The sequence below is a fragment of the Physeter macrocephalus genome, chromosome 21 (genome assembly GCF_002837175.3).
Source record: "Physeter macrocephalus isolate SW-GA chromosome 21, ASM283717v5, whole genome shotgun sequence".
NCBI lineage: Eukaryota > Metazoa > Chordata > Mammalia > Artiodactyla > Physeteridae > Physeter > Physeter macrocephalus.
In genome coordinates this window covers 53,345,011-53,361,027 of record NC_041234.1, presented here as the reverse complement: position 1 = coordinate 53,361,027, position 16,017 = coordinate 53,345,011, and the positions used below count along the sequence as shown (strand labels likewise).

The 16,017-nt window shown below is 37.2% G+C and overlaps 1 protein-coding gene across 9 annotated transcripts in view; it reads left to right on the top strand.

The window, feature by feature from the left end:
* The window catches only part of ATRX (ATRX chromatin remodeler), a 253,134-nt gene that overhangs the window by 25,698 nt on the left and 211,419 nt on the right, over positions 1–16,017 (top strand). For 3 of the 9 annotated variants that reach the window (XM_055081892.1, XM_055081894.1, XM_055081891.1), the window contains one exon: positions 4,180–4,238. The exons of the other annotated variants lie outside the window; for them this stretch is intronic. The gene's annotated coding sequence lies outside the window, so the exon portion shown is untranslated. The remainder of the gene's footprint in view (positions 1–4,179; positions 4,239–16,017) is intronic. 9 annotated transcript variants of the gene reach the window in all.

Genomic DNA, 16,017 nt, shown 5'->3' with positions numbered 1-16,017 from the left:
AATAATAATATATCTTGCTCCCAATGTCCACCTCCTCAACTTGGGATATTTCACTCTGTATTCAGGTTTTCCACAGATGCAGGCACTTCAAGTTGATTGTGGAGCTTTAATCTGCTGTTTCTGAGGCTGCTGGGAGAGACCTCCCCCTCTCCTCTTTGTTCGCACAGTTCCTGGGGTTCACGTTTGAACTTGGCCCCGCCTCTGCACGTAGGTCGTCTGAGGGCGTCTGTTCTTCGCTCAGACAGAACGGGGTGAAAGGAGCAGCTGGTTCGGGAGCTCTGGCACAGGCCGGCGGGAGGGAGGGGCCCGCATGTGGGGTGAACCTGCGGCGGCAGCGGCCAGCGTGATGCTGCACCAGCCCGAGGCGCACCGCACGTTCTCCCGGGGAAGCTGTCCCTGGGTCCCAGGACCCTGGCAGTGGCGGGCTGCACAGGCTCCCAGGCGGGGGGGAGGTGTTGAGAGTGAACTGTGCTCGCACACAGGCCTCTTGGTGGTGGCTGCAGCAACCCTAGCATCCCACACGTCTCTGGTGTCCGCGCCGACAGTCGCAGCTCGCGCCCGTTTCTGGAGCTCCTTTACGCGGTGCGCTTAATCCCCTCTCCTCTCGCCCGAGGAAACAAAGGGGCAAGAAAAAGTCTCTTGTCTTTTTAGCAGCTCCGCGCCCGTTTCTGGAGCTCCTTTAAGTGGCGTGCTTAAACCTCTCTCCTCAGGCACCAGGAAGCAAAGAGGCAAGAAAAAGTCTCTTGTCTCTTTGGCTGCTCCGCGCCCATCTCTGGAGCTCCTTTGAGCAGCGCTCTTAATCCCCTCTCCTTGCGCACCTGGAAGCAAAGAGGGAAGAAAAGGTTTCTTGCCTCTTCAGCAGCTCCAGACTTCTCCTGGACTCCCTCCAGGCAAGCCCTGGTGCACTCCCCCTTCAGGCTGTTTCCACTCTGCCAACTCCATACCTCTCCCTAGGATCCGACTGAAGCCCGAGGCTCAGCTCCCAGCCCCCGCCTGCCCTGGCAAGCCTCTCGGGCTGGTGAGTGCCGGTCAGCGGTCAGCACCGATCCTCTGTGCAGGAATCTCTCCGCTTTGCCCTCCGCACCCTGTTGCTTTGCTCTCCTCCGCGGCTTCGAAGCTTCCCCCGTCTGCCACCCGCAGTCTCCGCCCGGGAAGGGGCTTCTAGTGTGTGGAAACCTTTCCTCCTTCACAGCTCCCTCCTACTGGTGCAGGTCTCATCCCTATTCGTTTGTCTCTGTTTACTCTTTTTTCTTTTGCCCTATCCAGGTACGTGGGGTGTTTCTTGCCTTTTGGGAGGTCTGAGGTCTTCTGCCAGCATTCAGTGGGTGTTCTATAGGAGCATTTCCACGTGTAGATGTATTTCTGATGTATCTGTGAGGAGGAACGTGATCTCCGTGTCTTACTCTTCCGCCATCTTCTCTCCTCCACCCTCTATTGTTTCTTCATTGTTTTGGAAAGTTTGACGTTTTCTGACCAATTCTGAATAGTGTTTATTTGCTAAAGTAGGTACTGTTGGTACTGAGCCTAATAAAACCAGAAATACCTAGGTTCTGCCCTTAAGTGCTTTTAGAGTAAAACTAAATAACACAAGAAGATATTTAGTGAATTATATAAACATATTTTTGGCAACCAATATGTAGATAGCTTATACACGCACATTCATGAACTATCAATACAGATTTATTTTTTGGTTGTGTTGGGTCTTCGTTGTTCTGCGCAGGCTTTCTCTACTTGCTGTGAGCAGGGGCTACTCTTCGTTACGGTGCGTGGGCTTCTCGTTGCGGTGGCTTCTCTTGTTGTAGAGCACGGGCTCTAGGCGCACAGCTTCAGTAGTTGTGGCACATGGCCTCAGTAGTTGTGGCCTGCGGGCTCTAGAACGCAGGCTCAGTAGTGTGGCGCATGGGCTTAGTTGCTCCGCCGCATGTGGGATCTTCCCGGACCAGGGCTCGAACCTGTGTCCGCTGCCTTTGCAGGCGGATTCTTAACCACTGTGCCAACAGGGAAGTCCCAATACACATTTTAAAAAAATTTATTTTATTTTTGGCTGCGTTGGGTCTTTGTTGCTGCACACGGGCTTTCTCTAGTTGCAGTGAGCAGGGGCTACTCTTTGTTACGGTGCACAGGCTTCTCATTCCGGTGGCTTCTCTTGTTGCGGAGCACAGGCTCTAGGCACGTGGTCTTCAGTAGTTGTGGCCCATGGGCTCAGTAGTTGTGGCCCACGGGCTGTAGAGTGTAGGCTCAGTAGTTGTGGTGCACGGGCTTAATTGCTCCGCGGCATGTGGGATCTTCTCAGACCAGGGCTAGAACCTGTGTCCCCTGCATTGGCAGGCAGATTCTTAATCACTGAGCCACCAGGGAAGTTCCCAGAGTCATAATTTAGAAGTTTTTTAGTTTTATAAGTTTATTTAAGTGATACCATATAATATATATGATTTTGCAACTTCCTTTTTTGGTTCAGTATTGTTTTTGGGATTTTGAGGTAACTTTAGATCTGCATTGTTCAATACAATAGCCATTAACTATCTGCGGCTGTTGAGCCCTGAAATGTGGCCAGTGTGAATTAAGATGTGCTGGCAGTTTATTTGCTCAGAGGATTTCAAAGTCTTAGTACAAAATAAATGTAAAATATCTTATTACTAATTATTTTATATTAATTATATATTGAAATGATAATTTGGATATATTGGGTTAAATAAGATTAAAATTAATTTCACCTGCTTTTTCTTTTTTCAAAATGTTGCTTCTAGAAAATTTTAAATTATATTTGTGGCTTACGTTATATCTCTATTGAACAAACTGATCTGGAATGCTCACTTTTCATTTCATTAGTTTTGAGTTGAATGTGTATACTACAATTCATCTCTCTACCATTGGTGGGTATTTAGAGTTTTTTCTAATTTGGTGCTATTAAAAAGTGTTAGAACATTCTTAAATGTGTCTGCTTTGCACATATGCTGGAGTTTCTTTAGGAGGTCAATTTTATTTCGTATTGTAAGATGATTGCCAAATTGATCTCCATAATGGTTTTACTAATTTACACTTCCAGTGGCAGTTTGAGAATTTTCTTATTCTATAGTTGTTCACCCTGGCCAATGTGGTTTTGTAGACAAGTATAACTTAACAGCTGAAGCAAGCATTGGTAATTCTTTAAGTGTGTCAGCTTATTTCTCTTTGTGAATCTTTTGTAATAGTCAATGCACATAGCCCCTTTTTCTGTACTATTTATGTTCAGAATAAATAAAAATTGATTTTAAAATTTAGCAACCATGCTATAGATCCTATTAGGAGGCAGCTACAATTCCTGCAGCAAAAGCATATCTGTCTTTAAGTGCTATTAGCTTGAGAAAAAACTTCTGGCATCTTTACATGATGGAATACTATACTGCCATTAAAAATTGTTTTAGGAAAATAATGATGCAGGAAAATATTCACTGTATATTAACAGAGGGAAGAGGTTGCAAAGCAGTAAAGTAACCATTCGATTTTGTTAAAAAAGATGAAAATGTGTGCTAACATTTTTCCCCTATGATTATCTCTGCATGGTGGGATTTTAGCTGACATTATATTTTGTACTTCACACTTTTCTTTATATTGCACTTTCTATAGTGGACTTATTAGGGAAGGAGGATGTGGAGGGAGTCCTTAGCAACAATCAGCTAAAACTTCCACATTTGGAATATTATTATAGGCAAGGGAGAGTAAATGAGCTGTAATTGTTCCCATTCTAGATATTAAATATCAGCCTTTCCTTAAGATACAAATGGACCCAGCTATATTATTCTATACCTGTTGTTTTTCCATGATTACAGGAAGTTTTCCAAGAATTAGGGATTGTCATTTAACTTTAGTAAGAAGTCCATTTGCATTTGGTGTATTCTACTCTTGGGGAAAAGAAATAGTGGAAATTGGATTATTCTCCAGTCCTTCGGAATAAAATTCAGACAGTTTGAGCTCTGGTCTCAACTTGCTTTCATTTGGAATTACCTCATGTACGGATATATTTGGGTTCAAATCCAGTTCTCTTTGTAACCTTTGGAAAGTCACCCAACTTTTGCGTTGTTTTTTAATCTATGCAGTGGAGACAGTAATACCTAAATGAAAATCTTTATGAGCTGTATAGCATAGTGTAAGCGCTTAACAAAATTGAGTTGCTTTATCTCCTCCTTTTCTATTTTTCAGAGTGGATGCACTTTATAGCTGGAGACAGAACTGATTAGGTATCAATTTCATGAAAAGAGGTATGAGTAGCTCTGATGTACATATCAAAAAGTAGAGAAGTTACTTATAAGTTGATTCTGATTTTTCATACCTTCTCCCTCAGGTGTCTATCACCTGGAGCATTGAGTTCACTACATTCTAAAGATAAGCCAAACACTGTATTTTCAAAGATTATCTAATCTGTTTATATATCTTTTGCCCTGGAATGATGGTTTTGTTGCTCTTGTAAAAACGTTAATACTATCTCAGACCTTAATCAGCAGTTATCAAAACTCCATTTAGCTAGTGATTGCATTGCAGATTTTATCTGATTCTGTTTTTATTGATTAGGGAAGTAAGCTTTATTTTTATCTGGAGAGATTTGCTTTTTATAACTCCCTCAAAATTGAGTAGGGGTCCACAAATTAAATGATTAGCTCAATGGCTTGTAGATGGGCTTTGTTAAAGCACTGAATGCTTAGCTATAGATATAGGAATTATGTGACTTTGTCTTCTCTCAGAAAACCTAGATTTTGTTTTTCTCCCCTTTCCTCTTTACCAAAAGAGAAATGAGAATCTTACTTAAATTGGGTTTCAGTACTCTTTGCATTACAATATATAGAGATACAGATTCACTCTGATTCAAGTTCTAGAGGAAAATAGATTTTCTTACAATGGGCAAAGTAAAATTGCATTTCTGCTTCATCTGAAGATAGTTTGTTTTTTAACCTATTTAAATCTAAATTCATTCCCTTTGAGCTAAAATGTACTTCATCCCGATAAAAACTTTCCAAAGGTTTCTTTATTTGAGGGAACTTAGTATGCTTTTGTTAGAAAATAAAGATAGTGATATAACACTTGAACTTATTAATTTTTGTGTTAAAGTGAATAGAATATATTGAATTTAGATCGATGTGCCTCAAATGGAATAAATCTAAACTTTTCAAATATTTATGCATATTTCTCACCCTCAACTGATTTTTGTTTTCCCTTGATTCTGTATAAAACCATTACACCTTTCTCTTTTAATACAGGGAATATCCGTGGTTCAGTGTTTGCTTTCCCAAGGTATTCTTCAGGAAATTCCTGATTCTCTAGCAAACTTTGCTTTTTAAAATGGAGGTTAGCAGGTGTTGGAAATAAGGTTAAGAGTTGTAACCCTAAAGGAAGCTGTATAAAAATTAGATGAAAAAACTTACATGTATGAGAGATTAAAAAGCATTAGGAAATTCACAGTTATAAGGATGGTTCCCCTTTCTTCCCTAGATTATTCCTGGGATACTTAACAGCCTTTCTTTACTATTAGATTGTGAGTTCCTTACGGTCAGGTATTATGTATTTATTTTTTATTGCAATACTAAGTACTCACAATATATTCAGCATCTGGTAAATATTGTAAAATGAATAAGTGAATCTTACTCCTCATGAATAAAAAGTGAAATCTGACTGACTTAGGGTTAAAACTCTTAGGTCAGTTTGGGAAGAGTTTAAATGGAAGTTTTTCAGGCAAGTGATATTTGTGAAGCTGACCTGAATTGCCTTTGTTTTGAAATTTTTTTTTTTTTTTTTTTCTTTTGCGGTACGTGGGCCTCTCACTGTTGTGGCCTCTCCCATTGTGGAGCACAGGCTCCGGACGCGCAGGCTCAGTGGCCATGGCTCACGGGCCCAGCCGCTCCGCGGCATGTGGGATCCTCCCAGACCGGGGCACGAACCCGCGTCCCCTGCATCGGCAGGCAGACTCTCAACCACTGCGCCACCAGGGAAGCCCCTGTTTTGAAATTTTAATGCTTTACAGATTCTTTAAAGGATTTTCCAAAAAGCTTGAACAATTAGAGAGTTATATCTCAACAAAGTTATATCTCTTAAATTAACAAATATCTGATTTGCTTATATTATAACTTCTGGATTATGGCTCATCTTTCCACTGAGGCATCAGCCCACTGAAAGAAAGAGATTGATATGACTTTCAGATGTTAAAGTCAGACTGGAAAATTAGAAACTCAGGATGTTAGCCTTTTCTGAATCTCTTTTATTTAGTCTTGTGGAATGATAAGAAAATCATTTAATAGTTAAAGAAGATATGATATTTACTATTTATTATTTATGATAATACCATTCTGATAGCTGGTATTAGTTTAAATTTTCCAGGATTGGAGCCATCAACTGAAAGAAATGAATGAGGAAGTTTAACCAGAGGGACAAGGAATGATTTGTAGTTTTGGGTGGTAAGACTGTCATAGAGGTAGGCTACACATATAGCACAAGATAAAATGTTAGGATGAGTACACACAGACTAGGAATGCTAGTCGTCTTGAGATAGGAGGATTAGAGTTGATGTTGAACAGGTTTGTTTGGTTATTTTCTACTCATCTATCAGAATGTAGAACTTACTGATTTTTCTCTTGTTTCTTCTTAGTTGAGTCCTTTCTTCATGCTAATCTTTATATAACTTTAATATCTAAGCATTGTTTATATAATTCGTTCTCTTCTGATCAGCTTCTTTTGGATTATTCCGTTTACTTCTATAAAGGGATGTTTTCTACAAAATTTAGAACCACTGTTCTGCTTTTTAACTCAAATAAGTTAGATCCAAGTTTTTGTGAAAAAAGAGATTGCCTCCTTTTTGCTTTTAGAGAATGTTCAATGGTACTCAAGAGATTTGTAGTGGCTCTTTGTATTCAGTATGCTTATTTATGAAAGACTAACTTTTAATATATCTTCTTGTTTTGGGACTCAAAGAAAAGGTCTTACATTTTAGTAGTGCCTTGTTTCTTGTGGTAAATTTTGGATTCTGTTTTCAGAAAAATAAAATTTATCTTCTAAGATGATTATTCTATGGTGACCATGCTGGATATGCCCTGTCATCTCATATATTTAATTTTTATGTCCTTAGATGGCTATGAGGCCTGAATGATTTTTTGAGATGATGTAAAAGAGATACCAGTGTTATTTCCTGTTTCAGTATTTTTTTGTTCCCCTCCCTTTTTTTCTTTTTGTAAAGGAACAAAAATTTGTTGTATTCCCAGAAATTCTTCGAGTATAAGATGTTAATAACATTTCCCAAGGGTCAAGAGAAGCATGTGGCTTTAAAAAGTCTAGGTCTTTTAGAGGATACCTAGAGGAATCTCTGAAGAATTTAGGGGGTAGATACCATTTAACTTCCCTTATTTGCGGCACAAGCTTTATACCAGACTGTGTGGTACATTGATCCTTCCTATGTCCCACTATAAAATTACTGTTAAACAATTAATGTTAAATAGAAAGAATATTACAATAATAAGATTCAGGTAGAGTTGAAGGCTGGAAAAGTCTTATTGTAGAGAACAGAAATTGAAAAACCATATTGTAAAACCGTGAGCTCTTTGTGAACATGAAGTGTGGATACTGATTCTTTTTCTTAATACTGAATGTGGAATTTATCAGAAGCAGAGCTTTGTGAAAGGCTTGATATCCTACGGTGAGATCCTGGGTAGAAGAAACTTGTACTTTTTCTTCCTCATTTTTAATATCATCAGTCAGTGTTCACTGCTACTTGGCCTCCAAAGCACCAAAGTAGTTATCTAGTTTGACAGATAAGTTTAAAAAAGATATAGATAACAGATTTATTTTAATTTTTATTTCTATTCTGTAGTTTTATAATCTGTGCTGAACCAAAAAATTCAAGCAGTATAGCAGATCGATTACTTCCTATTCACTGCTTTTAAAGCTAAAGATACTCAACTAATATCCTCAGATCTTGTTAAAACTTTTAGTTTGAGTCAGTTTTTTCCTTAACTCTCGTTCAGGGCAGGGTAGAAATTGTATGAAAGGTCTAAATTCTAGTGCAATTGCTGTCTAAAGATCTCTGAACAACTCAGCTAATGTCCAAGTCACTTTCTAAAAATTAACAACTTTATTGATGTAAATCACATACCACAGTCTGTCCATTTAAAGAGTACAATTTTGGGGCTTCCCTGGTGGTGCAGTGGTTGAGAGTCCGCCTGCCGATGCAGGGCACACGGGTTCGTGCCCAGGTCCGGGAAGATCCCACATGCTGCGGAGCGACTGGGCCTGTCCGTGAGCCATGGCCGATGAGCCTGCGCCTCCGGGGCCTGTGCTCCGCAACGGGAGAGGCCACAACAGTGAGAGGCCCGCATACCAAAAAAAAAAAAAAAAAAAAAAAAAAAAAAAAAAAAAAAAAAAAAAAAAAAAAAAGAAAAATAAATACTGCTAAATGAATAAATAAAGTATAAAGTTATGGAGGAGAAACTTAAGCTCAACCTGTATTTTTTCCTTAGAAAGAGTACAATTTTGTAGTTTTAGTATACTCACAAATCTGTACAGCCATCAACAGAATATTCATCACTCCAACAAGAAACCCTATACCAATTAGTGGTTACTCCTCATTTTCCCCCATATCCCTACCTCAGATCCTGACAACCACTATTTTACTTTCGATCTCTATGGATTTGCATATTTTGAACATTTCCTGTAAAAGGAATCATACAGTATATGATCTTTTGTGATTGGCTACGTTCATTTAGCATATTTTCAAGGTACATTCATGTTGTAGGATGACTCAGAACTTTACTCCTTTTTATTGTTGAAAAATATACATTCATCATTTCATGGATATTTGGTTTGTTTCTACTTTTTGGTTATTATGAATCTTGCTGCTGTGAACATTTGTGTATAAATTTTTGTGTGGGCATTTATTTTCATTTCTTTTTGGAATTCTGGGTCATATGGAAACTCTATGTTTAACTTTTTGAGGAACTGTCAAAACTGTTTTTCAGTTTTGTATTATTTTACAAATAGTAAAGTGTGCTATTTTATGTTCACATCAGCAGTGTATGAGGGTTCCAATTTTTCCGCATCCTCACAAATACCTCCTGTTGACCATCTTTTAAATTATACCCATTCTGGTGGGTATGAAGTAGTATCTTGTGTTTATTTTTACTGTGGTATAAAATATACATAACATAATATTTATCACTTTAACCATTTGTAAATGTGCAGTTCAGTGGCATTAAGTACATTCACAATATGTAACAGTCACCACCATGTGTACCCAAAACTCTTTCATCATCCCCAACCAAAAACTCTGTACTCATCTTGATAGTCTTTTTAATAAATGGTGCTGTGTTAATTGGATATCTACATGTGAAAGAAGGTTGGACCCATACTTTACACCATATACAACTAAAAATACCTAAATTTCAGAGCTAAAAGTATAAAACTCTTAGAAAACATAAGGACCTTGGATTTGTCAGTGGTTTCTAAATAAGATGGAGACAACACAGGCAAGAAAAGAAAAATATGGATAATACGGACTTCATTAAAATAAAAAATGTGTGTGTTAAAGGACACTATCAAGAGAGTGAAGACAACCCACAGAAATAGAAGAAAATGTATGCAAATCGTATATCTGATAAGGATTTAATATCCAGAATATATAAAGAAGTTTTGCAACTCGGCACCAAAAAGACAACTCAGAAAGTGTACAAAGGACTTGAATAGAAATCCCTTTACTTTTTAAAAAAAATTGTGATAAAATACACATAACATAAACCTTTTTAAAGTGTACATTTCAATAATGTTAAGTACATTTTTACATTGTTGTGCAACCAATCTCCAGAACGTTTTCATCTTGGAAAACTGAAACTCTTGGGACTTCCCTGGTGGTCCAGTGGCTAAGACTCCACGTTCCAAGTGCAGGGGGCCCGGGTTTGATCCCTAGTCAGGGAACTAGGTCCTACATGCTGCAACTAAGAGTTCACATGCTGCAGCTAAAAAGATCCCGCATGCTGCACCTAAGACCTGGCACAGCCAAATAAATAAATAAATATTAAAAAAAAAACCCCACAAACTCTATACCCTATAAACAACAACTCCCCATTTCCCTTGGCTTCCCTTTACTTATAATCATTGTCTTTATATTTAAAGTGGATTTCTTGTAGACAACATATATTTGGGTCTTGGTTTTAGTCCTCTCTGACATCTGACTGTATCCACCTCACACTCTGACACACTCTCTTAGTTGGTGTATTTAGATCATTCACATTTTAAGTGAATTTTGATATAGTTGGTTTAATATCTGCCATGTTTGTTAACTTTTTTGTTCATTGTACTTGTTTGTTTTTTATCTCCTTTTTTGTCTTTTTAAAAATATTAATTTAATTTAATTTATTTATTTTGTTTTTGGCTGTGTCAGGTCTTAGTTGCAGGATCTTTGTTGTGGCATGTGGTATCTTTCGTTGCGGCGCGCAGGCTTCTCTCTAGTTGCAGTGTGCGGGGTTCTCTCTAGTTGCGGCGTGTGGGCTCTCTAGTTGAAGTGCATGGGCTCAGTAGTTGCAGCATGGGGGCTTAGTTACCTGACCAGGGATCGAGCCCACGTCCCCTGCATTGGAAGGCAGATTCTTAACCACTGGACCACCAGGGAAGTCCCTTTGCCTTTTTTTTTTTTTTAAGTCTTTATTGAATTTGTTACAATATTGCTTCTGTTTTATGTTTTGGTTTTTGGCTGGGAGGACCAGGGATTGAATCCACAGCCCCTGCATTGAAAGGCGAAGCCTCAACCACTGGACCACCAGGGAAATCCCTGCTTTTGTTTTGTTTTGTTATTTTTAACATCTTTATTGGAGTATAATTGCTTTACAGTGTTGTGTTAGTTTCTGCTGTATAACAAAGTGAATCAGCTATCCTGCCTTTGGTTTTAATTGAACATTTATATGATTTCATTTTCTTTCCTCTTTTAACTTATAAATTATACCTCTTTAAACATTTTATTGGTTTCCTTATAGTTTGCAATATACATTTATGACTAGTCTAAGTCCATTTTTAAATGACACTATACCACTTCACAAGTACTGTAGATAGCTTATAACAGTATTCCCAATTCCTCTCCTTATCCATAAGCTATAATCACCCAATGCATTTTTGCTATTATTAGTTTGGACAGTTAACTATTAGGTCATTTAAGAATAAGAAACATAAAAGACGTTATTTTACCCTCATTTATTCCTTCTCTAACGCTCTTCCTTTATGTAGATGCATGTTCTGCCCTATATAATTTATTATTATTGTTATTATTTTTGGCCACGCCCTGCTGCATGCAGAATCTTAGTTCCCTGACTAGGGATCAAACCCGTGCCCCCTGCATTGGGAGTGTGGAGTCTTAACCACTGGACCGCCAGGGAAGTCCCATATAATTTTTTTCTCTCTGAAGAACTTCTTTCAACATTTCTTGCAAGGAAAGTCTGCTGGCAACAAATGCCTTTGGTTTTTGTTTGTCTGAGAAAGTATTTTTCTTTTACCTTTGAAGAATCATTTTGCTGGGTACATTATTCTAGCTTGGTGGTTTTTTTGTCCCCCAACACTTTAAATAATTCATTCTACTCTCTTCCTGCTTGCATAGTTTCTGACAATACATAAGATGGAATGCTTATCCTTGTTCCTCTATAGATAAGATGTTTTTTTTTCCTGGCTTTTTAAAAGATTTTTCTCTCTGTCTTTGGTTTTCTGCTGTTTGCATATGACATAGCTAGGTGTAGATATTTGGTATTTACCCTGCTTGGTATCCTGTTTCTGTGGTATCTGTCATTAATTTTGGAAGTATTTCCACCATTCTTTTATTTCAAACATTTCTTCTCTTTTCCTTCTTCTCCTTTGTATTCCCATGACATGTATGTTACAACTTTTGTAATTATTCTGCAGTTATAGTTTTTCTGTTCCCTTTTATTTGTTCTTTTTTCTCTTTGCATTTCAGTTTGGAAAGTTTCTATTGACATGTCCTCAGCCTCACTGATTCCTTCCTCTTCAGTCTCATTGATCCTTTCCTTGACTATGTCCATTCTGTTGATGAACCCATCAAAGGCATTCTTTATTTCTTTTACAGTGTGTTGGATTTGTAGCATTTTCTTTTATTTATTTTTCATCTCTCTGCTTACATTACTCAACTATTCTTGCATACTGCCTACTTTATCTATTGAGTCCTTATCATACTAGTCATAGTTATTTTAAATTTCCCTGTCTGATAATTCCAAAAATCTGTGTCTTCTCTGAGTCTGGTTCTCATGTTCTCTTTGTGTCTTTAGATTGTGTTTTTTCTTGCCTTTTAGCAGGACTTGTAATTTTTTTGAAAGCTCTATGTGGTATTTCTGGTAATAGGAAGTCAGACTTTTAGTGTGAGATTTTATGTTAATCTGGCTAGGAATGGGGCTGTGTTTAATGTGTGCTGTAGCTGTAGGTGCCAGAGCCTTTATTTCTTCTAGTTCCCTTGTTCTAGTTTTTTTTTTCCTTCCCTTTTGTCTTTGGGTTTCCTTAAGAATTCCTTCTTAAACAGAGTCTGTATCTTGTAGCTTTCTCATTTATAATTCAGTGTTACCATATTGGATCTCAGGAGTTGGAGAGGGAAAGTGATCTGTAATCTTATGAATTACATCTATCTTTTTTAAGTGGTCCCTGGGCTGTGACCTTCAAAAGTGTTTCTTAGCCTTCCCCTGCCCTCCCACTTAGGTGAGACAGGAAACCTAGAGGAGGCTGAGGTTGTCTAATTGCTCTTCCTCCAGGTACATAATGCTCTGGTAAAGTAGTTTACCTTGAGAGCATGACTTTGTTAAAAAGAGAATGCTCTGGGTGAGTTTTAATATGTTTACTTTTCGCTCCTCCTGCTCAAGGCACAAGAGGATTTTTTCCCCTCAGATCTTCCTCATGAATACCTGAAAAGCTTTGGCGCTCCTGGAGGTAAAACCCAGGAAAGTGTGCCCCCCACCCCAACTGGGACCCCAGGATTTTTTTAACACTCAAGCTAATCTGTATTTGGCCTCCAATAATTTCGTCAGTTACTAGTGAAGTGTTTGCACTTCAGATAAAATGTGATTCTCTGTATCTGCCTGTCTCTCCTTTTTTTTTCTTTTTGGTGATTTGTCCTGTGACCTCAGTTCTCTAATGGATCTAAGATAACTTACTGATTTTCAATTTGTTTATCTTTTTTCTTGTTGTGAGCATAGGGGTGAGGACTTCTAAGCTCCTTAACTTTTGTAGCTGACTGGTTAGTTTTTTTGTTTGTTTGTTTGTTTTTGACTTTTTAAAATAAATGAACCTATGTGAGATGACGTAGCTATCTGTGGCTTTTTGGGGGTGCTCTCCTTTGTTTGTTACATCTTTCAGGTCTTGGTCTTTGTGAGGATCAGGTTCCAATTTCAGTTGGAAGTTTTAGGAATTGATTTTAATATGATTTGTTTTTCTTATTGTTAACACCTTATGTTTAGTTACTGCTGCATCCAAATAAGGATGGTGTGGTAAACTCAGTGGATTAAGCATGCACAGTAAAACTATAGAACCTAGGAAATTTAATGTGTTCATATAATGCTTTTATTAAAAATTAAAGAAATCAATGAGTATATTCAAAATGATAACAAAGATAGCAATGAACAAAGATGAAAAACTTTGGAAAAGTATGCTGTAGTAACTGAAGGCACTTTGTGTACATCTTAGTTTATCCTTAGTCCTTTGAAGTGTTCTAAGTTTTGAGGATTATCTACTAGTGTAATAACTACTTTTCTGTTCATTAACTTATATTAGTCACTGTGCCTTGAGTTTTCTTAAGGGATGTGGTATAGGGTGGGATTTGGTTAGAGATAGAATTCCTGATTTTCCAATGCAAGTGCAAATTATTTAATTCCCTTACTGTATTTAGCAAATGAGTGCCTTTCTGAGCCTCAGTTCCCTGTAATAAGGAGGGAGGTTTCATGAGGTTTAAATCAGGCCAGCGTGTATAAAATGCATGTTAAAATTTGTCAGGGTTATGTAAGGAAACCCAAGGCAGCGTGGACTCACTAAGAAAAATTCCACCTTTTACCCTAACACTTGATCTTCCAGTGGTTGATATTCATTGGCATAGTAGAAACCTGTATGGACCTTTATCACATTTGGGAGTAAAATCAAGGCATAAAAAGTTTATAGGGAATTAGGCTTTATATTATATGTTTACATAGTTAATACTGGGCAGCTGTTAAAATGATTTCTTATAATTTTACTTGAATAAGGACATGAGTTAGAAGATTTTAAACACTTATGTGAATAATAAACTTGTGGGAAATAAAGGAAGTGTAGAAAATCTGTTGGATTAGTGAAAAGCCAATTGTGAATTACTAGTTAATTTATAAGTGAAGTTACAGATACTAAGAAATAAATGAACTGTATATTTTATAATGCATTATAAACACATATGATAATTTTAAACCTAAAAAAACACATGCACTTAGGAGTAATGCAGTGAATTTATTATGTCACAAAAAAACATTGTTTTTCTTGTTTTTTGAGGAAGGCTTGTATCTCTATGAACTTCCCATTTCTTTTCCTTTGGTTGATTTCTAGTTTCATGCCTTTGTGGTCAGAGAAGTTGCTTGAAATAATTTCTATAGTCTTAAATTTGTTGAGGTTAGTTTTGTGCTGTAGCATGTGGTCAATCCTACAGAATGTTCATGTGCACTTGAAAAGAATGTGTATTCTGTCTTTTTTTTTTTTGGATGTTATGTCCTGAAAATGGCAATTAAGTCTAACTGTTCTATTGTATCATTTAGGATCTCTGTTGCCTTATTGATTTTCTGTCTAGAAGATCTGTCTATCGATGTGAGTGGGGTGTTAAAGTCTCCTACCATTATTGTATTCCCATCAATATCTCCCTTGATGTCTGTTAGTATTTGTTTTATGTATTTGGTTGCTCCTATATTAGGTGCATATATGTTGATGAGTGTAAAATCCTCCTCTTGTATTGACCCTTTTATCGTTATATAGTGTCCATCTTTATCTTTCTTTACAGCCTTTGCTTTAAACTCTTTTATCTGATATGAGTATTACAACTCTCACTTTCTTTTCATTTCCATTTCCATGAAATATCTTTTTCCATCCCCTCACTTTCAATCTATGTGTGTCCTTTGCCATAAGGTGTGTCTCTTGTAGGCAGCATATTGTAGGCTCTTGTTTTTTTATCCAGTCTGCTGCTCTATGTCTTTTGATTGGAACATTGACATTTAAGGTAATTATTGATACATATGTATTTATTGCCATATCAAACCTTGTTTTCCAGTTGATTCTTTGTTTCTTCCCTGATCCTTTTTCTTTTTGTGGTTTGATGAGTTCCTTTTATTTTATGCTTGTGTGCTCTTTTTGGTTTTTGTGAATTTATTGTGTGTTTTTGATTTGTGTTTGTTCTGTTTTTCAAGTATCTTAACCCCTTCCTATGTCTACTTGCTTTAGACATATAGGCTCAAACACATCCTTAAAAAAAAAAAACAAAAGGAGCTGCATTTTCTTACTCTCCTTGCCCACATTTTATGATTTTGATGTCCTTTTTTACATCTTCATGTTTATCCTTTTGCTGTTCCTGGTGTTTATTATCGCTTTCACAAATAGGTTTTTTTTTGCTCTTTCTCTTTTTGATCTGTTTACTGGCTAATTAAAGTGATTTACTTTCAAATTTTGAATTCCTCCTTCCTATATCTTCTTGCTTCTTTAATATTTAGAGAAGATCTATCAATATTTCTTTTAGGATAGGTTTAGTATTGCTGTATTCTTTTAGTTTTTGCTTGTCTGAGAAGTTCTTTATTTCTCCTACTATTCTAAATGATAATCTTGCTGGGTAGAGTATTCTAGGTTGCAGATTTTTCCCTTTCAAGACTTTGGATATATTTTTCCACTGCCTTCTGGCCTGTGGTGTTTCTGTTGAGCAATCAGCTGATAGCCTTATGGGGCTTCCCTTTTAATTAATTCTTTGTTTTTCTCTTGCTGCCTTTAGAATTCTCTCTTTATCTTTTTTTTTTTTTTTTTTTTTTTTTT